Genomic DNA, 22,407 nt, shown 5'->3' with positions numbered 1-22,407 from the left:
TTGTTGAGATGGAGTTTTGTTCTTGTTGCCCAGGCTGGAGTGCAATGTCGAGGTCTTAGCCCACTGCAACCTCCACCTCCCAAGTTCAAGCGATTCTCCTGCCTCAGCCTCCTAAGTAGCTGGGATTACAGGTGCCCACCACCTGGCTAATATTTTGTACTTTTAGTAGAGACAGGGTTTCACCATGTTGGCCAGGCTGGTCTCAAACTCCTGACCTCAGGCGATCCACCCGCCTTGGCCTCCCAAAGTGCTGGGATTGCAGACATGAGTCACGGTGCCCAGCTAATACATATTGTTGAATGAATGAATGAATGAACAAAACCTCTATAAAAGCAGGTGTGATGGTTAATGCTGAATGACCCACCCTCAATCTGGGTGTGCCCCATCTAATCAGCAGCCAGCACAGCGAGAATAAAGCAGGCAGGAGAAGATGGAAGAGCCAACTTGCTGAGTCTTCAGCCTTCATCTTTCTCCCGTGATGGATGCCTCTGGCCCTCAAATATCAGACTATTTTCTTCAGCTTTTGGACTCTTGGACTTACACCACTGGTTTTCCAGGGACTCTTGAGTCTTTGGCCACAGACTGAAGGCTGCACTGTCAGCCTCCCTACTATTGAAGTTTTGGGACTCGGACTGGCTTCCTTGCTTGTCAGCCAATCAGACTGCCTATTTTGGGACTTCACCTTGTGATCCTGAGAGTTAATACTCCTTAATAAACTCCTCTTCATATACATCTACCCTGTTAGTTCTGTCCTGCTACAGAACCCTGACTAAAACAGTGAGTGAGTGCCTGTTCCCGGAAAAGTGGAGTGCTGAACACTTAAAATCATAGATGTGAGTCACAAGTCACAAGTGTAGCTTACCACAACAGCCTTCAAATTTCATTATTTCATGTTGCAGATGTGGAACTGAGGCAAAGAGAATAAAATCACCTAAAGCCATATAACAAAACTCCACCTTTCTGGACCAGCTTCCACGCTGCCTTCAACCACCCAAGTACCTCAAAGGGTCATTAATTAATAAGATTCAAAAATTAGCAACTCCAAATTTGTCACTAACCCCTCCACGGCTGCATTTCAGGGGCACTTTTCTGATCCCTGTCACAGGCATATATGCCTGGGAAAGCTGTTCTTTACAATGGCTATTTCTTTCTCTCCCTTCTTTCCTTCCCTCCTTCCTTCCTTCCTTCCTTCCTTCCCTCCTTCCTTCCTTCCTTCTTTTCTTCCTTCCTTTTTTCCTTTTCTTTTCTTTCTCCTTCCTTCCTTCCTTCCTTCCTTCCCTCCTTCCCTCCCTCCTTTTTTTCTTTTCTTTGTTTCTTGTGCAGCAGTGCAATCTCAGCTCACTGCAATCTCCACCTCCCAGGTTCAAACAATTCTCCTGCCTCAGCCTCCCGAGTAGTTGGGACTACAGGCATGTGCCACCATGCCCAGCTAATTTTTTGTATTTTTACTAGAGACAGGGTTTCACAGAGTTAGCAAGGATGGTCTCCATCTGACCTTGTGATCCACCCACCTTGGCCTCCCAAACTGCTGAGATTACAGGCATGAGCCACCATGCCTGGCCAACACAAAGGCTTTCTCAAATGTTGTTCACCTGTGCAACTTTCTATAGATAGTAGAATCAGAGAAAGTAGCAAATGATGAGTGCTATTAGACCACATAGTCCATCCAAGTTCTTCATTTAAAAAAGGATGCACAAAAAGATATTCCTGAAAACCAGGGAGCAAAAGCTGAGTATGCTCAAACCTGTGTGTAGACTTGAAAAAGACGTAGTTTGAAAGTCCAGAGAAAAGGTAAACATGTTCCATCTTTTCATGATTTCCATAATGAAATTTGAGAGAGCTGGAACTCTTTTTAAAAAAATCTTCTGGTAACGCAATTAAAGAACCCAGTGGCTGCTTGCACAAGGATCTCTGCTATGAACTGAGGAGTCTAAAGGAAATATGATATCTTTAGAAGTAGGCTTCTAGAAAATTTTCCTTTCTAAGGTACAAAATGTCTGTAATGTTTTTATTTTGACCATACGTTCCTTTTGTAATTAGGAAAAACAGTAGCAATAAAATAAACCTTAAAATTAAGCAAAGAATGTGTTTTTATTTTTTTTAAAGGAAGGGTAGATTTAAAAGAAAAAAAACCAAAAAACTAATACTAGGATTCATCACAAACATGTAGGAGTAAGGCCAGAAGAGCTGACATCCAATTGATCTGAGAATAGGAAAACATCCCAGAGACAGTAAAAGAAAACAAAACTGAAGTTTTAAAAAAGATCAAAAAAGAGATTTACTGTTTAAGGCCAATAAGATAAAGGTGATGGGAGACAAATGGCAAGCAAAGCTCTGACTTTTCCTGTCTTCTCCATCAAAGGGAACCATTTTTGGATGGAAATGGAAAAATCAAACAACTGATAAGAGAATAGTATGCATAAGAGTGAAAAGATTGGAAAGAGAATGGTATGCATAAGGGTGAAAAGATTGGAAGAGAGGATCTCTTGTACTAACTGAAATGAGATCTCCTGGTCTCAACAACTATATCTTAGGGTTGGGAGAGAGAGAAAATATGAGAACTTACAAAAGAGATTGCTTAAGGAAACAAACTTTTGCTAAACATACAGTATGTGCTGACACAGCATTTTCTTATAATTTCTATAGTAATTCCCAAGTTATGCTTGTGGAGAAAATAAAGTGTAGGCTGGGTGCTGTAACTTCACCACAAGGTAGATCTGATTACCCCCATTTTATAGGTGAGGAAACTGAAACTAAATGAGATTAGATAATAAGACCAAAAACACACTGCTAACATAGAGTAAGAGGACATGTCAGGAATTCCCAAGACCAACCTCAGTCTGGCTTCACTAGAAAAACTCAAGGATTCAGAAAAGCTATAATACTCATGGCTATAGTTTCTTATAGTGAAACGATACAGATTAAAATCAGCAAAAGGCAAAGCACATGGGACGAAGGCCAGTTATCCTCTCAGTTGACACATGCCCAGTGCTTAATTCTCCTAGCACTGAAGTGTGACAAAGGTGTATGAAGTGCTGCCAATTAGGGAAGCTCACCTGAGCCTTGATGTCCAGAGTTTTCATTGGGGATCAGTTATGTAGATATAGTGTCTCCATGACTGACCTTAGGTACTCAGTCTCTAGTCCCCTAGAGGTCAAACTGATACAGCGGTAGCTCAGGGCCTTAGGTATACCAAAACATTTTTATCAGGCAGGATACTCCACGGGCTCAGAGGTTGTCTCCCAGGAGCCAGTAAAGGGTCAGTCTTTTTTTGGAATATGCAGAACTTGAGTAGGGGCAGAACTAATAGGATAGATGTACACATAAAGGGGACCAGGCGCAGTCACTCATGCCTGCAATCCCAGCACTTTGGGAGGCTGACACAGGCAAATCATGAAATCAGGAGATTGAGACTAGCCTGACCAGCATGGTGACACCCCATCTCTACTAAAAATACAAAAATTAGCCAGGCATGGTGGCAAGTGCCTACAATCCCAGCTACGTGAGAGGCTGAGGCAAGTGAATCACGCCACTGCACCCCAGCCTGAGCAACAGTGCAAGGCTCCATCTCAAAAAAAAAAAAAAAAAGGCAATCAGATGAAGTATCCCCAGGAAGGTAGTTTGTTGAACCAAATAAAATTGCTGCTTTCTGTAGATCAAAACACTTTGGCTGGGCACGGTGGCTCAAGCCCTGTAATCCCAGCACTTCAGGAGGCCAAAGCAGGCAGATCACCTGAGGTCAGGAGTTCGAGACCAGCCTGCCCAACACAGTGAAACCCTGTCTCTACTAAAAATACAAAATTAGCCAGGCATGGTGGCACATGCCTGTAATCCCAGAAACTCACTCGGGAGGCTGAGGCAGGAGAATCACTTGAACCCAGGGTGGAGGTTGTAGTGAGCCAAGATCGTGCCATTGCACTCCAGCCTGTGCAACACACTGAGACTCTGTCTCAAAAAAAAATTAATATTAGTGATTTCAACATAATATTAACACCTGATAATCATTTGATGTGTCACTCCTCTAGGGGCATTTGCATTTTTGCCAGGGAATCCAGAAGACAGTGGCCCGGATTAGGAAGGGCAGACACTTGTGGACATGGAGACATTCTGATGCTTGCTAAATCACACCATGCCCAGCCTACATTTTCTTGACAGTTACTTCCATCAAGCTATACCAGTACCTCTTTATGGCATTGTCAACCCACATGCATTCAAATAAATTACTGTTCCTATCTCAGCTGACTCATTTGGCAGCAAAAACTAGTCCACCTGCCAGTGCATTCGCTGGCTCACACAACCTCTCTATCTAAAAGTATCCAGCGCATTTTCACGTTAATAAGCAAAAAGAGACAGCATGTCCTCTCTCCCTCAACTTAGGAGTTTGGCGTAAGACAAATGTGAACATTTTAAAGGGCAAAGAGGTGAAAATGAGGGCACAGGATGCAGAGGCCTGGGAGAATGAAGGTATTTTTCTATATATAAAAATAAGAGTACTAGAAGTTTCTCCCTTTTAGGTCCATAAGGAAATCCCTATAATTACTCCTGAGCCCTCAGAACATTCATTCAAGGAGCATAATGGATTCTCTACAATGTACAGAGTGTTATACAGGGACATTCGGGGCATTTAATAAAGTCTCAAATTAAACAGATATACAATTACAAATATTGAATTTTTATTAAATGGCATTAATATAAATATTCATACTATAACACATTAAATATATGTGATTATATGTGTTGAATACATTATAAATACAATAGAACAGGTTACTCTGGAATTGGTCAAATGTCTCTAATGCTGCCTAAATAATACAGTAGCTATGACTGGTTTTATGTTATTTAACATTCATTTGCATAACAAATGTTTATTATGCACTTGCTCAGTAATGGGCATGTGAAATAACGTTCATTTTGAGTACTGCTGCAAACAGAGGCATTCTTATAAACAGTTTGGAGAAGTGCTATCAGTATTTGTTTTTAAGTAGGCCCAGAGGATTTGGAATATTTAAAACCATTCTATATTCACATTTCAAAGATAACATACAAATTGTCTTCCTTGATTAATCTACACTATCATAGGCTGGGGAAATGTCCTTCTGTGACTTCAGTTTTCTTTAAACGTTTAATAATATTCTCCACTTGAGGAAGGGTTTAAGGCCAGCTTCAGAGACAGAGGTGATGGATGTTTCCCATTACCAGGTTGAATGAAAAGCCTCTTATGTAGCATGGTCTATGCCTAGAGGCGAACTGAGGGAGAAGGCTTTACCCTCTGTCATTTTTTATCTCAAAACTGAAAGCTTCAACCTTTCCTATTACTACTTAATTGAATTTGGAGAATCATGATCCTCTTTTTAAATATTTTACAGGCTTTTAAATTGTAAAATTGATGGCGGCGGGGCCACTGGCTGGAGAAGGTTTGGATATGTTTCTTCTAATCTGTGAGTTGGTATCTCTTCCACAATTTAAAAAACATTTGAATGTTTTGGCCAAGTTGAAAAATAAAAATATGCTCTCATCCTTGAAGCCAAGGCATAGCTGCCTAAGTTTCTTGATTTTTATGGTTAGCTTTAAGTACAGAAAAATATTTTAAAAAGGAAATCTTGATTATAAACGCTAAAATTACTTTTTACTGTTAACATTGGATTGCAGATTATTACTCTATGAACTTTACAGCAGGAAACTCAAGAATAATTTCTGACCTACACTCACATCTTACATCCACAATACACGCTATTTTCTGACTTTTTCTCGTCTCTTCTCCTACTTTTCAGCAGCATTAATTAAGCATGAACACCTGATCCTTTCTCGCCGCAGAAATAAAATTTACTTCTACTTTACAGAGTTTCTAAAGGGAAAGAAAACAATTCTTTCTTAGTTCATTTAAGACCACACTCAAAACTCAGTGGTGCTAAGCTTTGGTCTGTTTCTTAATCTGTACCATGGGAACTTAAAATTCATATCTGGGTTGTGAATTGGCGATGACATCTTGGTCAATAGCTGAACTGACTTATTTTATCCTGTTCTGCTGAAGGTTGTATCCCACCCAACAAATTTATCTTTGATAATAAAGAACTATTCCAGGAGGGACAATCTTTCTCCCTCTCTCTCTCTCTCTCTCCTCCCCATCTCTTCCCTCCCTTGGCACACATATATATATGAGAGAGAAAGAAAGAGATGGTGTGATGCAAGGCGATACCCGTTCAGTAAACACTGTACTTCAAGTATCCACACAATCATACAATCATTCTGTTTTTCAATTTTAGTATGATGTTCAATAAATTACATGAGATTCAACATTTTATTATGAAATAGGCTTTGTGTTAGATGGCTTTTCCCAACTGAAAGCTAATGTAAGTGTTCTGAGCACATTTAAGGTAGGCTAGGCTAATCTATGAGGCTCAGTAGATTAGGTATATTAAATGTATCTTTGACTTATGATGTTTTCCATTTACGATGAATTTACCGGGACACAATATAATCCCATCATAAGTCAAGGAGCATTTGTATATAGTTTTTAGAATAATATTAATATCCTGCTGTCTATACTACATAATAAATATTCCATATTTTGTCAGAAAGCTGGGATAGTTATGGAATCCACAAAGCTGCCAGTCTGTACAATTCATCAAACAGAAGGGCAAGCTCATATATAAAGTCTAGTCTTGATCCATTTCAAAGTTTATAGCCAATTTGTTTTATTAAACACACATACCTAATATTTACATATTTCATGGGCATAAATTTTATTTTCTGATTACAATGACGGCACATGTAGCTCATGCTCCAGCATATAACAGACGGAGGCCAGGCAAGAATTTTTAGACACAGCTCCATTTTATTGAGAGATAGCTTCTTTTCTGATAAATGGCTTTGAAAGCTACCGTGTAGCCTTTGCCTTTCTTCATCTCCCCCACCTTGCAGTTTGTCAGTGCACCTTTATAACCTGCTGGAAGAGAATTATAATCTGCAGTGTGACTTTGCCCGCCATTAATCTTCCTCCATTTTGGGGATTTGAGAGAAGAAATCCCTAGAGCATGTTTTCCCCTGGCCTCTGAGTCATCCTGTTGGTTTCTTTAGTCACAGATAAAAGAGCAATCTTGTGCTCTCACTGCTGGTCTCTGGGGGCAGGGCCAGCCACGCAACTGCAGATTTTTCCATGGTTTCACGCTTGTCACCAACCAGCAGAAAATCAACCCTATCAACTCCAGTTAAGGTGTCACTATAGGCAGAAGATGTTTTCACAGCCAGGACACGGCTGTGAAAATTAGTAAATGACACATGCAATTGAAATCTTAAATATATTATCATTCAGGGTTTGGGGGAAGGATTCTGTTAAAAGCTTTCATAAAATAACATTTTCTGCCAGCAGCAGCATTTTATCATCAGTTGCAATAACTAACTCCCTAAATGCATGACTTCCCTTAAAGTCATGAATAAGCCAATTCTGATTCCTGAGTACATAAATTGTCCAGGATGTCTCTTCCAAGTACCAAATTACACCTCCATATTCTGCCCAGAGAAGAGCCCTGAGAGAATCTTATCACTTTGTATTATTCCTTGACATACTCCACCGTGGTAGGGTAAAGGATACAACTCTGGTCAATGTCACGTGTAAATTACACCACTCGAAAGTGTCTTCAATGTCTGTCACTCAGTCTCGTGATCAAAATTACTGGAAGGTGCAATGTGTCCGCATGTATTTCTTTTTTCACTGAGACATATAAATTAAAACTCAGGAAACATTTTTATCTCTAGAATCACTGGTTACTGACTGGGTCCATTCAAGATTCATCAAACACCTTCTGAAAATAGAGCTTTTGTTTCAGGTTCCATGCTAAAGAAGTTCTGGGGCAAATGTACTTCCTAGAGTTCCCAAGTACAACAGTAGCTGGCCCAGGAAAGGGAAATTATCTATTCTGGGAATCCTAGTGGTACCACCAGAAAATCATACTGACAATTTAATAACATTATTTAAATGTTACATGTTTATATAAATTAATGCTTCACAAACTACTTATGGTAAAAGACAATTTTTTAAATGTCCAATCCATTATACACTGATACTTTTATAAAATACAATGAAAATGAACTACTAAAAAATTAAATTAAAAAAAAAAACCCAGAAGCTGGCTACAGTGGTGGCTCACACTTGTAATCCCAGCACTTTGGGAGGCAGAGGCAGGTGAATTGTGCCAGCCCAGGAGTTCGACACCTGCCTGGGCAACATGACAAAACCCTATCTGTACAAAAAATACAAAAATTAGCTGGAGCTGGTGGTGTGTGCCTGCTGTCCCAGTTGTTTGGGAGGCCGAGGCAGGAGAATCACCTGAGCTGGGGAAGTTGAGGCTGCAGTGAGCTACGATCGTACATGGATTGCAGTCCAGCCTGAGCAATAAGAGAGACCCTGTCTTCAAAATAAATAAATAAAAATTAATTAATTAAAATGTTAAAAGTCCATAATACAATGCCATATTTATTATTATTACACTGTGTTAAATTCCTATAAATGTTCTCAAATATTTATTCACAATTTCTGTATTTATCTCATGACAGTTCACCCACTGGTGCAGGTCTATAGGTCAGACTTTAAGTAACACAACCTGAACCATTGCTTTTGTGCTTTATATATCCTCATAGGCTTGGATATATTGAAATTGAATTGAGATGCAAACTTTTTCAAGGAAATCTTATCTCAGAAGAGGAAAGATACCTTGTTAGTTCCGTGGTACATATCCCCCAAATGAAGCTCATCTTTTCCTTTCTGGGGATGAAATATTGTGGCATAAGCACAGGTTTGGGATGCAGACCTAGGTTTGAATACCAATCTGTATTTGCTGGCTGTGTGATCTTTAGTAAGTTACTTAACCACTCTGAGCGTTTTTCGTAATCTGTAAAATAGGGTTCCCATAACAACGTCCTCTGAAGACTGTTATGAAGATTAAATGCAACAATGTATAAAGTGTATCTTGAATGAAGTGAATAGGCATTACATGGAACTATCGTTATTTATAATAAATGGCAGCTCACTAAACTGGGAGCTCCTGTAAGACAGGTTGTGGAAAATGAAACAAAACCAAACCCACAAAAAATATTTTTCTTCGTATATGCCCCAACTTCTAGCTCAGTGCCCAAAAATAAATGCTTATGAGTGTAAAGAGAAAGGAAAACGAAAGAAAGTAGTGAAAAAGAAAGAAGGAAGAGAAGAAAAAAGAAAGCAAAGAAAAATGGCAATGCCAGCGAGAAAAATTGAAGGTTTTTCTCCCTTTAATGAGTTTCAGAAAATGTTTCATTATATTAATAACCTGCAGAAATTGGAATGGGTGAGACATAAATTCCTTGGTTAGCTACCAATGAGGGTTCAAAGTGGGGTCACTATCTTTCACTGGCAATGACACCACAGTCACTGAACTATCTTTCAGTGGGTACTTACTGAGCAATGTACCCAGCACAGTGTTAGGCAGGCAAAGTGTGGAGTAACATGACTCAGACACATCTATTTCATTGGAGATGAAAAAAGATTACATAGCTTGATAGCTCTTGAAAACTAGAAGTTGTTCATAGCTTCAAGAAGAGACATACTTAGCGTTTTCGTTGTTGTTGTTGTTTTTTTTTTTTTAAGAACAAATAAAAAGAAAGACTATCAGTAATCACTAATGGGTAACTTCAGCTGGGTACCATTATACAGGGTGCTCTACTGTAGCAGATCTTGCTTTGCAGATGGAAGTGGTGGCTCACGCCTGTAATCCCAGCACTTTGGGAGGTGGAGGAAGGCAGCTCACTTGAGGTCATGAGTTTGAGACCATCCTGGCCAACATGGTGAAACACCATCTCTACTAAAAATATAAAAATTAGTCGGGCATGGGGGTGTGTGCCTATAATCCCAGCTACTTGGGAGGCTGAGGCAGGAGAATTGCTTGAAGCGGGGAGGCAGAGGATACAGTGAGCTGAGATCGTGCCACTGCACTCCAGCCTGGGCAACAGAGTGAGACTGCATCTCAAAAAAAAAAAAAAAGTGATGGCATAGGCTGAGTGAGGCTATTTATCCCTCTTTGGGATTGCTGATAGGCACTGCAGAGTACTATTTCTTTTTGCAGAAGACATCAGTTATTTTAGTGTGTGTTCCCGGACCATGATCTTTTCTAAAAGGTTGTTACCTGGCTACAGACACAATAGGAAATGATATTGGTCTTTGGCCTTTTAAGATTAGAAGAATAAGTCCTAGAAGCTGACAAACTCAAAAGTATTTAATAAAGGCCTTTTCCCCTTCAATGCATTAAACATTTGTAAGCATCAGAATTCTATGTGTATAATTAGTAACGTACAAATGTAATGTCTCATCTTGAATATCTGCATAATTCAACCCATTATGACAAGATAGCAGGCAGAGTTGGACATTAGAAGAATCAGACCACCCAGGGGAAAACGAATTAAATAATTTTATAGACCTTTGATTTCCTCCTAGCTCAGTGGGACTTTGATTCCTGGTTTAAAATTATAAGATTTATCATCATTCGTCTTACAATTAAAATATGCTCATTTTTCAAGTAGTAATACTCTAATGAAAATTGAGGAAGAAATTACTGGGACACAATGGAATGTGGAGCTTTAAGAGCTTTCAAAAAATTATCAATATAAACCACTGGTTATTTAGGGTCGATGACAGATCTTCTTTTGTTTTCGCAAGATATAAAAGAGAAAGTGATTTGTATAGTTATCTTCCCTTGTCAGTGATAAGCAAAGATGGAGACTTTGACCAATCTTGACATATACACGCTCTATTTGTGGTGGAAATCATTTATAAAATACCATAGCACAGAATGTGCGTCTGTATTGAAACTGTGATGCCCCCAGATATGTCCCTGAAGTAGTATAAGGAAGCAGTGTTCCGTGTTTAACACCATCTCTCAATTATTTTAGCACGGCTTTTCTTTGCTGGCTTTTTTCTTTTCTGCTTTTATTATGTTTTAAAATTTACACACAATAATTTTACATATTTAGGGGCTACCATGTGATATTTCAATAAATTTTTGAATAAAATATACCATAAATTATTGTCAATTATAGTCTCAATTTTTAACTACATCTGAAGATACTGAGATCCTACCCTCTGGATATACCTACAGTAACCCTCTTGTGACTTTTGGTCCTAAATTAGCCTTCAAAAATGAGATAAATTCAAGATGATTTTACATTGTTAATCAGGAGATTCAAACTCTTTCTCTTTTTCGTCGTTGTGTTTCACCTCTCTGAGACCTAGATGTGGTAGTTTCATTGCCCCAATATGCTGAAATACCCTAAAAGGTGTGTGTGTGTGTGTGTGTGTGTGTGTGTGTGTGTGTTTTAATTGAGACAGAGCTTCGCTCTTGTCACCCAGGCTGGAGTTCAGTGGCACGATCTCGGCTCACTGAAATGTCCGCCTCCCAGGTTCAAGCAATTCTCCTGCCTCAGCCTCCCAAGTAGCTGGGATTACAGGTGTGCGCCACTATGCCTGGCTAATTTTTTGTATTTTTAGTACAGACAGGTTTCACCATGTTGGCTAGGCTGGTCTCAAACTCCTGACCTCAGATGATTCACTTGCCTGATCCTCCCAAAGTGCTGGGATTATAGGCACGAGCCACTGCGCCTGGCCAAAAGGTATATTTTCATGTGTCTTATTCCTTTACAGTCTTTGCAGGCAAGGCCCTGGGAGAATGGTGGAGTAGCAAGCTTCTGCACTTCTCTCTAAGGCTGACTGTCTCACATCTCTTCAATTTCAGTGCTACTACTGTCCTTTTACATCCCCTCACCTCCATCAAACTTTTCTGTGGGTCCTCTTTTATACTAACGTTCAATTAACTGATAAGAACCTAAATTTCATCTGGGTTGGGGTTCTCAACCCAGGAGTAAAGATTCACATGGTCTGGCCTTACACCAGACAAGGAACCCGAGTCACTGGGAGTGAGAACCAGGAATTCTGATTTTTAAAAAGCTCATGAGCATTTCTGATTAAGAATTATTATACTCACCTTCCATTAGAATCTGCATTTTAATAGGTTCAAAATCTGCAACTAAACCCACTACGACCAAATGAAGAATTTTAAGTAGCTATGGGAGACAGCCGCAGAAAGCTGAGAATTCCCCAGACATAATGGGTGAAGGGGCTTCGGCTCCAAATTCCTTGCTTGTAACAACTACACTTTTTTGAGCAAAAAAACTAGTTTATAAAGTTTTTTTCTTTTTCTTTTGTTATTGTTGTTGAGACAGAGTCTTGCTCTGTCACCCAGGCTAGAGTGCAGTGGTGTGCCATCTCAGCTCGCTTCAACCTCTGCCTCCTGGGTTCAAGCAATTCTCCTGCCTCAGCCTCCCCAGTAGCTGGGATTACAGATGTATGCCACCACACCCAGCTAATTTTTGTATTTTTAGGAGAGATGGAGTTTCACCAAGTTAGCCAGGCTGGTCTTTAACTCCTGACTTTGTTATCCTCCGGCCTCGGCCTCCCAAAGTGCTGCAGTTACAGGCATGAGCCGCCATGCCCAGCCAAAGTTTTTTTTTTTCTTACTAAAAACTGTATGTTCTTTATAGGAAGTATGAAAAAATACAAAAAAGGAAATAAAAACCATGTAAGATATAGAACTCAACATTTTTGCTTATTTCCCTCCATTCTTTAGGCAATTCTATTTTTTATTCTGGTGCTTCCAAACAATTGGCTGTGTTATTTTCTGCCAGCTAAAATAATTTCGTTCTTTGAAAGTAGGACCAGGCCGGGCGCGGTGGCTCACGCCTGTAATCCCAGCACTTTGGGAGGCCGAGGCGGGTGGATCATGAGGTCAAGAGATCGAGACCATCCTGGTCAAAATGGTGAAACCCCGTCTCTACTAAAAATACAAAAAATTAGCTGGGCATGGTGGCGTGTGCCTGTAATCCCAGCTACTCAGGAGGCTGAGGCAGGAGAACTGCCTGAACCCAGGAGGTGGAGGTTGCGGTGAGCCGAGATGGCGCCATTGCACTCCAGCCTGGGTAACAAGAGCGAAACTCCGACTCAAAAAAAAAAAAAAAAGAAAGTAGGACCTATATCTTTCTATCTCTGGAACACACACAGACACACACACACACACACACACACACACACACACACGAGTGCCTAACATACTGCCTCTAACATTTTATGTGCTCAATAACTATATGGAGATGGAATGAATTCAGTAACCCAGTTTTGGACTCCTTTTTGAGGCATGCCTGTAAACATAGTAGCAAGTATTATAATGACTTCTATTCCTTGCTTTCCCCATCAGCTTTAAAAGATAATATCTTAGAATAATTATGGAAAAATAGAGTTATCAAATGCAATTTGAGTAGCCCTTTGCTGTTTCAAAATAACTAAATGGCAATTTTTAAATTTAAAAAAATCAACCTTCTAAGTAATAAGACCTCTGCTTCTATATTAATTTCTTCCAAAAAAGATCATTTTAAATGCCATTCAGCACATGCAACAGTCAAGTCAGGATTAGGTTTGGTTGCATATATCAGTAAACCCAAACAATGGTGACTTAAACAAGAAAAAGTCCAGAAATGGGTAGTCCAGTGCTGGAATGGTGATTCCATGGTCACTCAGACTCAAGCTCCTTATTTCTTCCTACTCTACCTTATTTCATGTGTGGCTTCTATTCTTAAAGTTATGTACAAATATGGCAGGAGGAGTGCTACCCTATACATCCATATTGTTCATACAGGAAAGAGTGAAAGAGAAAAGGACAAGAGAGAGAGCATCTTGGCTGAGTTAGTGCCCTGGAGGGAGCAATATCCCGGAAACTACATCCATCAATTTCTATCTACATCTCAACTGGGCTGTAGTTTCAAGGGAAGCTGGAAAATGTGGTCAGTGCTACCAAGAATATAATCAAGATAAAAGAGGACAGCAGATATTATACAGGCAAGTCACAGTCTCTTCTTCCACAGCAAATTAGTTTATTTAACAGTTAAGATGCTTTGGCTGCAAAAAACAGAATATCTGTGAATAAATGGCTTACACCGTGCTTTTTATCCTACAAACTAAGGGTGGTTGAGGGTTAGTGCAGCAGCTCAACAAATGCTACCAAGGTTCAGGTACCTACCATCCTTCTGTTATCCCAGTCATAATATACCAACAATGTATTTTTTATGGTCAAAAGAAAGACCACAGTGGTTATCAGATGCCCTCACATTACAACATCCAAACATGGAAAGGAACAAGTTCTCATTTGTGTTTCTTTCAGGAAGAAACCTTCCCTGAATTCCTCCCACCAAACTTCTTGAGCATCACATGCACACACTTAAGCCAATCATTAGCAAGAGTAACAGATCACAACAATTGGTTTAGACTGACTCATCAACAATTCCCTCCTGGGGTTCAGTATGTGGGAAGGTAAATACTTGAATAAAATCGGGGCTCATGTACCAAGGAAGAAAGGAGGCAGGCAGAAAAGTGGGGAGGAGTGGCTACTGGATACCTAATAGTTCCTGTTTGCCACACGTGCTCTGTTTCACAAAACACAGTGACTTACAAACGTTCTCCTGAGTCACACATACTTAGGAAATTTCATGATACCTCACTCATTACTTAGATGGTATTTTCTTTCAAAAGGGCAAGACTCAAGGCTGAGAGCAGACAATGAATGAATCATTAAACTAATTCGCAGGTGCAGATTTCTATTTCAATAGCTGTAGAAAAATAAAAGGAGCTACCTTTTGATGAATAGCATTAGTTCTCATTAAGTATTATACATTTAGCATTACAATGGCCTTGGGGGAAAAGGACAAAAAAAAAGTAGCCATTATTTTAAAAATAAAATAATAATCAAATAATTTGCATTCTCCCATAGCGACGATAATACATTTTTATTGGCTGTTCTCTTTAAACCCCTAAAGACTTTCACTGGTCAGTGTAAAATTAGCCTTTTTCTGTAATAACATTGTGAATCATATTGTATGTACTCCCCACTCTTACCCCAAATAGAGCAGCCCAGGCTCACATGTTGAATGTTTGAATTTCCTTAGCTACAAGATGAAATATTTGACTTAAGTTCTCAAACCCTAGGCCCTTCGGGTTTAAAACCTAAGATCTCAAAACCTAAGCCCCAGGGTGTTTCTGGGAGTTGAGGCACAGACAAGCGAATCCACCTGGGGGAGTTAAATTCCCTGGGACTGAGTAAGGGAGTAAAACATGGTGGCAAGTTCTCCAGTGTGTGAGGCCCATTTCCACCCAGCACTTTGGCGCCGACTGGTTGTCTGATATGCCCGTATGGAGATTGTACCCCCTGCACTGTGGCCTGGAGAGCAGTCTCTGGCTCATGCAAGTTTCTGTGGCAGTGCTTCTGAAGCCTGCCCAAAGCACTGCTGCCCAGCAACAGGGCATGTAGTTTAAAAAGCAATCAGCAAAGATGGCAATTACTGTGGAATCTGGGCTGTCCTTATTTTCTTAAAGTCAAGTAAATTCTTGTATGCTTAGGATCCAATGGAGACAGGGAAGGAGTTTTAAAGTGACAAAAACGACCAGCATCTATCCAATAGTCACTCTTTCTAAAAAACAAAACGGCTAAGTTATTAGAGGCAGCTGTACCTGCCTTAAATGCTGCATTGCCTGCCTTTCCTACACCTGTAGTCAATGAGAAAGCGAAGTCAAGGCCTTTAGAAAAAGGCCATATGCTCTTTAGGCTTTCCCTTCTTCCTCTAGAAATAAGGAAATCATGTCCGGAAGTCCAACTGCTATCTGTTAACCCTGAGGATGAGAACCACTCACTAAAAATTACAGAGCAGGAATATAGGAAGAGCCCCAGTTTCTAGCTCAGGGCTCTCTCCTTTGAGAATTTTACATGAGATATTAACCCTTACCTTTTTTAGTATTGTTGATCTGTCTCTATTACTGACAGAAGCACTAACATCCTATAAAGTACATGGTGTGCTTTGGCCAAGGAATAGGTCCAGGCAGAAATTCAGGCCTGCATGACTCAGCAGGATTGGTGCACAGGCGCACACCTCCAATTGTTGTATAACCTGTTTGTGTAAGCTCATGCTTGACTTGGAGCCATTATTGTCTGAAAATGTATAACTGCCCTGCTTGTGCGGTACAGGTCCTCTTGGGCATGGCTCAGCTCAGCTCAGCATGACATTTGGTGTAGTCATGGACCTGACACCTCCTAACCAGTTCATATAATTCTCACAACCTTGGAAGTACTATTATGACTCATCCTTTTTTTTCTTTTAACATGGTGAAGGGCTGATTAATCATAGAGTCAGAATTCAAGCACAATTTTATCTACTCTAAAGCACACACTTTCAATTATCAAGCAACCTGGTAAATCAAGTGGAATGATTTTATGCAAAGGGGAGAAGAGATGTAGATACCAGAGCAAAAACCAGGTAACCAGAAACCAATGGAAAGGACTCTTAGAGAAATGTGTGTGTGTGTTTGTGTGTGCTCATAGTAGCTAAGTCCCCCAAATACAATCATGCTAAGGAGGCAGCAGCTCCATCTGTTTCTGAGTCCCTGATCATTGCATTTGAGATATTTCTGAGCTTGAAACCTCAAGTCAAGATTTAAAATATGCCTAGTAGTAAGTCCACTAATTGAGTTAATTTAGATGCCAATCCTATTAAGTCAAAGCCCAAAGAAAAAATTTTGATCTGAATTAACTAGTTTAATTGTCTGCAAAGTCCAAATTGACCAAATAATTGCAAGTTAATCCTTTCATTTAATGGTTTGTACAGCCTCCCACTCTGATTGGAAATGGGATATTTGTACTTTTAGAATTCTTTACTTCTGTAACAGTTATGACTCCTTTCACCACGCTCTGTTATAAATATCAGGAGACATTTGGCAATGTATGGAGACATTTTTGGTAGTCACATCTGGGCAATGTTACTAGTATCTAGTGAGTTGAGGCCAGGGGTGCTGCTAAACATTCTGCAATGCATAGGACAGACCCCTGAACAGAATTACCCAGGCCAAAACACCAGTACTGTTACTGCTTAGAAACTGTGCACTAGTCAAACACTACTTAGTAAAGGGAGAATTAGGGACTTTAACCTGCTAATAACAGCCCAATCCATTACTTCAGGCTTCAAAGTAATATTTAAACCTGGCCTGTTGATTCATCGAATTAAGCAGGTAATTGATCATACTTCATTTCACTTTTCCATTGTAGATGTAGCCAAAAAGTGTAGCTCATAGGTTTCCAAAATCCTTCATCCTTTCTCTTTCAAGTCTTTCTGTTTACTGGAAGGTCATTAAGTTGCTTTGCTTTTGAAGTCCATTTATTACATCTAGATCTAGTGCAGTCTATTTAGTCTTTCTTAATGCCGTCTAGTAAAACATTAATGAGAGACTCACGCATAGTCATAGAATTTGTCTGATTACCTCATTCATTTTTAATGAGCTTGCTGCTTACACTTCAGAATAACATAACAGAAATTGGATAATGTAATTCCTTCTGGGTGGAGTGCCCCTAAATTTGGCTCTGAATTATTAATCATGTAGGCTGAGGACGCTAAAAAGTCTTTTGCCCATAAATTTATCTAAATCTTTGACTCTATAATTTCTATCAATATATTCTCTTCCCAGAAATTTCTTTTAATCAATTTTTGTGGCTGAAAACATCTGATTTTCTTCTGAGTGCAGCCCTCAGAATTCAAAACCTGAGAAATGTAGCTTTATCACAAGCTTCAAATTTGAGGTTATTGTTAAGAAGCATTATAACCACATCAGTTTCTTAAGAAGAAAGGTGAGTCATGATTTTAAATGTTAATTTGCAGCTTCTAGAATAAAGGCAATGCCTTTAATTCTATCTACATATATTTATGTATCCAGATCATCTAAGTTTATCATACATTGTAAAATTTCATTTTATGGATTTTTGGCACAAATTTTCATTAATATTCTACTAGTTTTGCAGCTGTTGAGTAACCTATTAACAAGTCCCATGGTAGCAATGATTATAGGGTGACTCGGGTAGTTTCTTTTATAAGTGGAAACACCTCAGTACAAAAAAAGATTAAATTAATTGTCCTAGTCAAAAAAACTAGAACTTTTGCATCCCATCTCTTTTGTAAGAATAAAGCAACCATTTCTTTCCAGTAGAGTAAGAATAATAGTGAAAGTCAGACTGTAAAGTTTTATGAAGAATTCCAGGTTAGAAGTGTACCAATTCTAACCACCCCATGCCAAAACATCAACAAACTAATTTCTATCAATTCATGGGAGCTATAAATCAATTCGAGCTGTGTTCATGTGTTCAGTCCAGAATCATTATAAAACATTACAAAAGCAGCATTCTACTGAATTAATTAGCCTCAGCTCGACACAGGAGAACAATCAGGATGACCAAGCCTCTGCTAATCCAGCCTTTATTTCTCTCGGCCAAAACCTATTAGACTGACTGAAAGCTAGGGTAATAAAGTTGCAGTGAATGTTTTGCAGTGTGGCTTTAGTAGGATCACAACAAATAAGACAGTCAAGCTGGCCATTTTGGTCATGTAGATTGACTTAACAGTTAGGGTTTAAGGGGGCTCATTCTGAATCAGGTGAGAAATAGGCCTAAAGTCAAACGGAGGTCAAAATGTTAGATTTATTGCTAGTAAAGCTGGACTGGAATAACGGGCTTGAATCTATCACAAAGTCAGGCTTCCTCTTTCTCTTTTCTGAGTTCTCCTAGATAGATACGCACTGGAGGACCAGTTGTCCTGTAGGGGTAGGGTTTGCCCTTGTGCCTGTCACCTGAAGAAATAAAAGATGTGTGTGTCCTGTGAACAGGCTAGCTAAGAAAAGATGTATGCCAGTAGCTCAATGCACTTCTATAAATTCTACCACAGGAAAAAGCCTGCAAAAGAAGGAAGGAAGAAGCCTCGATCCAACACTTGCAAGAGCCTGGAAGTTCCTAATTTGAGGGCCAAGGCTGAAAAGCCAGGAGGAGAAAATGTCTCCCACCTACCCAAAATCTCACTGCTTTGCAAAACAAGAACTGGATTTTTCAGTTTTTAGTAATCAGACTTCAAGGATGGAAATGGAAATAGAAATAGTATTTATCCTTCAAACAGACTATTTTTTAAGATTGTTTAAATGCGCTATTGAATTGCTGGCTCAGAGTTGGATAAAGTATTTCACTTCATCGATGAGTGCTTTTTTTGTGATAATCAGATTATATTAGCCTGCATTATTGAGTAAATCTACAGTCTCTTGCTTTTGATAACAAGGATAGGATTAGACAAGTAACAGTATGATAAAGGAAGCTTAGGAATAATTTCAAACTAAAAATACAAAATAATTAGCTAGGCATGGTGGTAGGTGCCTGTAATCCCAGCTACTAGAGAGGCTGAGGCAGGGAGACTTGCCTGAACCTGGGAGGGGGAGGTTGCAGTGGGCTGAGATGGTGCCATTGCACTCTAGCCTGGGTGACAGAGCAAGACTCTGTCTCAAAAAAAAAAAAAAAAAAATTAGCCAGGTGGCACTACTGTAATCCCAGCTACTCAGGAGGCTGAGACAGGAGAATCGCTTGAACTAGAAGGGCAAAATTTGCAGTGAGCCAAGATTGTGCCACTGCACTCCAGCCTGGGTGACAGAGTGGGACTCTGTCTCAAAACAAAAAACAAAACAAACAAAATATATACATATATGTACACACACACACACACACACACACACACACAGAGCAATTAATGTATGTGTATGTGTGTTAATGGCAATCCCCTTTCTTAGAATTTTTGATTTCATTAGTCTTAAGTGTGACCCAGGTATCTGTATTTGTAAAAGGGCCTCTCTTCTGAAAGACACAGCCCCAGAGCAGAGGCCAGGGTTTGGCTCAGGTTGTGTCCTATCCCCGACTCCCCTCTCTTCATCATGACCTCTTTGATTATTGTAGCGGAGGCAAAATTCCACCTCCTTTTTCTTGGTTTCCCAGCTGGGCCTGAGGATTAAATTGACCTAACATAGATTAACAGGAGAAAACCAGAAAAAGCTATTCAATAGAATTTTTACATGGCACAAGAGCCCTCATTAAAAAATGAAGACCCAACTTACATACTGAATTGCACAAAGAATAGTAAGTTGTGAAATGTGATAAGGCGAAGGGGCTTGAGCTGGGGTAGTTAATTGGCTAGAGAAGTGATGAGGCAGATAAGGGTTAGTTTGACAGGTTGGTTTGTACAAATTTCCCTTAGCTTCAACTTGCTGTCCTTGATGATAAGAACGTTATTCTTTTTGGTACAGGGAGGACATCTTGCACATGGGAGTTTTATGCTCTGCTTCTAAGAAACAGAATGAAGGTCAGGGTGATCTTCTTGCACCTGCTGCTTTTTAAAAAGTGCCTTTAATTCAAAATAGTTATTACACTAGAGCAGTGTATTTTGGGGCAGCATATTTTTGACTTCTTCAGTACAAAACTGCATAAATATTCATAGCCAGCCCAACTCCCCAGGCCTTACCTCATAGATGTGGAAAGTAAAGCCCTGAGCTGTTGAGTAGAAAGCAGAAAGGAGACTGAATACAGTACAGCCACGGAAGTGCTGAATTAGAAGCAGCAGACCTGGGGGAACTTAGAAGCAGCTTTGGGGAACTCTAGATCTGGTTTCATGCCATCTAATTCAAGGACAGGTGTAGGGAGTTTATTACTCTGAGTTAAAAATAAGTCTTCTATATTAGTTCCAGAGAAGGCACTAAAAACAGCTTTCTCCCATTAAATAAGTGGCCTTTTACCCAGAGACACAGAATGACAAGAGTCAGGATAAAACATGATCAGGCTTTGCTGTTGAATCCTATCCTCCTAAAAGCCAGTGGGAAAAAAGGGGAGGAGCCCTGGCCAAAGAGATAGGAGTTTAAGGGGTATAAGTCTCACCACTCCTGGCAGAATCAGAGGCTTGCTCAAGGTGGAGAAGGATGGATGGGCCCTTCTCCTTACAGAGGATCCTCAGGGAAACTGGCTTCATCCCTGTCCATGAAGAGTGGAAAGTGAACTTCCGTCCTTTGGTAGATTTCAGAAAACCTAGATCTGGTCATCAGAATGTTGCTTTATCCAGTGGTTCTCAAACCTTAGAGCGCATCACAATGACTCAGAAGGAGTGTTCAGACCCAGATTGCTGGCCTCCGCCCCCAGAGTTTCTAACTAAGTAGGTCTGAGAATTCACTATTTTTGCTGATCTGGGGACCACACTTTCAACTCTACTGCTTAGGCCATCTTAGGAAGATTTACAAAAAGATACAATTGTTAATCAAAGATAAATTTGTCATTCTTTCAAGCCACAAATACAAAAAAATAAATAAGAAGAAACCCTGGCCGGGTGGGTGGCTCACACCTGTAAACCCACACCAGGACCACACTTTCAACTCTACTGCTTAGGTTCTTCTTAGGAAGAACCACTAGGTTCTCCTCCTACAAGGCAGTTGCAATGCCTTTGGGCCACTAATATCTTTCTGAAAACTTCTGAATCCACTTGTATTTTGTGTGCGTGTGTGTGTATGTGTGTGTATAAGATGTATCTATTCTTTAGATTTCATCAGGATTAATGTACGATACTATTGGCCCCTACAAGGCAGTTGCAATGCCTTTGGGCCACTAACTTCTGAATCCACTTGTATTTTGTGTGTGTGTGTGTGTGTGTGTGTGTGTGTGTGTGTGTGTGTGTGTGAGAGAGAGAGAGAGAGAGAGAGAGAGAAAGATGTATCTAGTCTAGGTTTCATTAGGATTAATGTACGATATTATTGTACTATTGGCTGGGCATGGTGGCTCATACCTGTAATCCTAGCACTTCGGGAGGCTGAGGCAGTCAGATCATTTGAGGTCAGTAGTTAAAGACCAGCGTGGCCAACATGGTGAAACTGTATAGATATATACACAAATTAGCTGGTCATAGTGGCACATGCCTGCAATCTCAGCTACTTTGGAGGCTGAGGCATGAGAATCGCTTGAACCCATGAGCCAAGGTTGCACCACTGCACTCCAGCCTGGGTAACAGAGCAAGACTCTGTCTCAAAAGGAAAAAAAAAAGATACAATTGTTTAATCAAAGATAAATCTGTCATTCTTTCAAGTCACAAATACAAAAAATAAATAATTAAGAAGAAACCCTGGCTGGGTATGGTGGCTCACACCTGTAAACCAAACACTTTGGGAGGTCAAGGCTTACCAATCACGAGTCAGGAGATTGAGACTATCCTGGCTAACACGGTGAAACCCAGTCTCTACTAAAAATACAAAAAATTAGCTGGGTGTGGTGGCATGCACCTGTAGTCCTAGCTACTTGGGAGGCTGAGGCAGGAGAATCACTTGAACCTGGAAGGTGGAGGTTGCACTGAGCTGAGATCATGCCACTGCACTCCAGCCTAGGTGACAGAGCAAGACTCCATCTCAAAAAAAAAGGAAAGAAAGAAAGAAAGAAAGAAAGAAAGAAAGAAAGAAAGAAAGAA

At 40.0% G+C, this 22,407-nt stretch overlaps 2 long non-coding RNA genes across 2 annotated transcripts in view; one reads left to right on the top strand and one right to left on the bottom strand.

Annotated features, from left to right (window-relative positions):
• Positions 1–197: 197 nt before the first annotated feature.
• On the bottom strand, positions 198–12,420 carry LOC116553695. The gene is made up of 3 exons (XR_004269871.1): positions 12,380–12,420; positions 1,527–1,556; positions 198–250 (listed from the first exon to the last, which is right to left on the bottom strand). It is a non-coding gene; the product is annotated as an uncharacterized LOC116553695 (long non-coding RNA).
• The window catches only part of LOC116553696, a 20,382-nt gene continuing 6,097 nt past the window's right edge, over positions 8,123–22,407 (top strand). Inside the window, exons 1-2 of the long non-coding RNA XR_004269872.1 lie at positions 8,123–8,135; positions 10,700–10,705. This is a non-coding gene — a long non-coding RNA (uncharacterized LOC116553696). The remainder of the gene's footprint in view (positions 8,136–10,699; positions 10,706–22,407) is intronic.

Source organism: Sapajus apella, unplaced genomic scaffold, assembly GCF_009761245.1.
Source record: "Sapajus apella isolate SASKATOON/1434 unplaced genomic scaffold, GSC_monkey_1.0 scaffold13, whole genome shotgun sequence".
In the NCBI taxonomy this organism is placed as follows: Eukaryota; Metazoa; Chordata; class Mammalia; order Primates; family Cebidae; genus Sapajus; species Sapajus apella.
The sequence above is the reverse complement of the archived record's forward strand: the minus strand, read 5'-3'. Positions and strand labels throughout refer to the sequence as shown.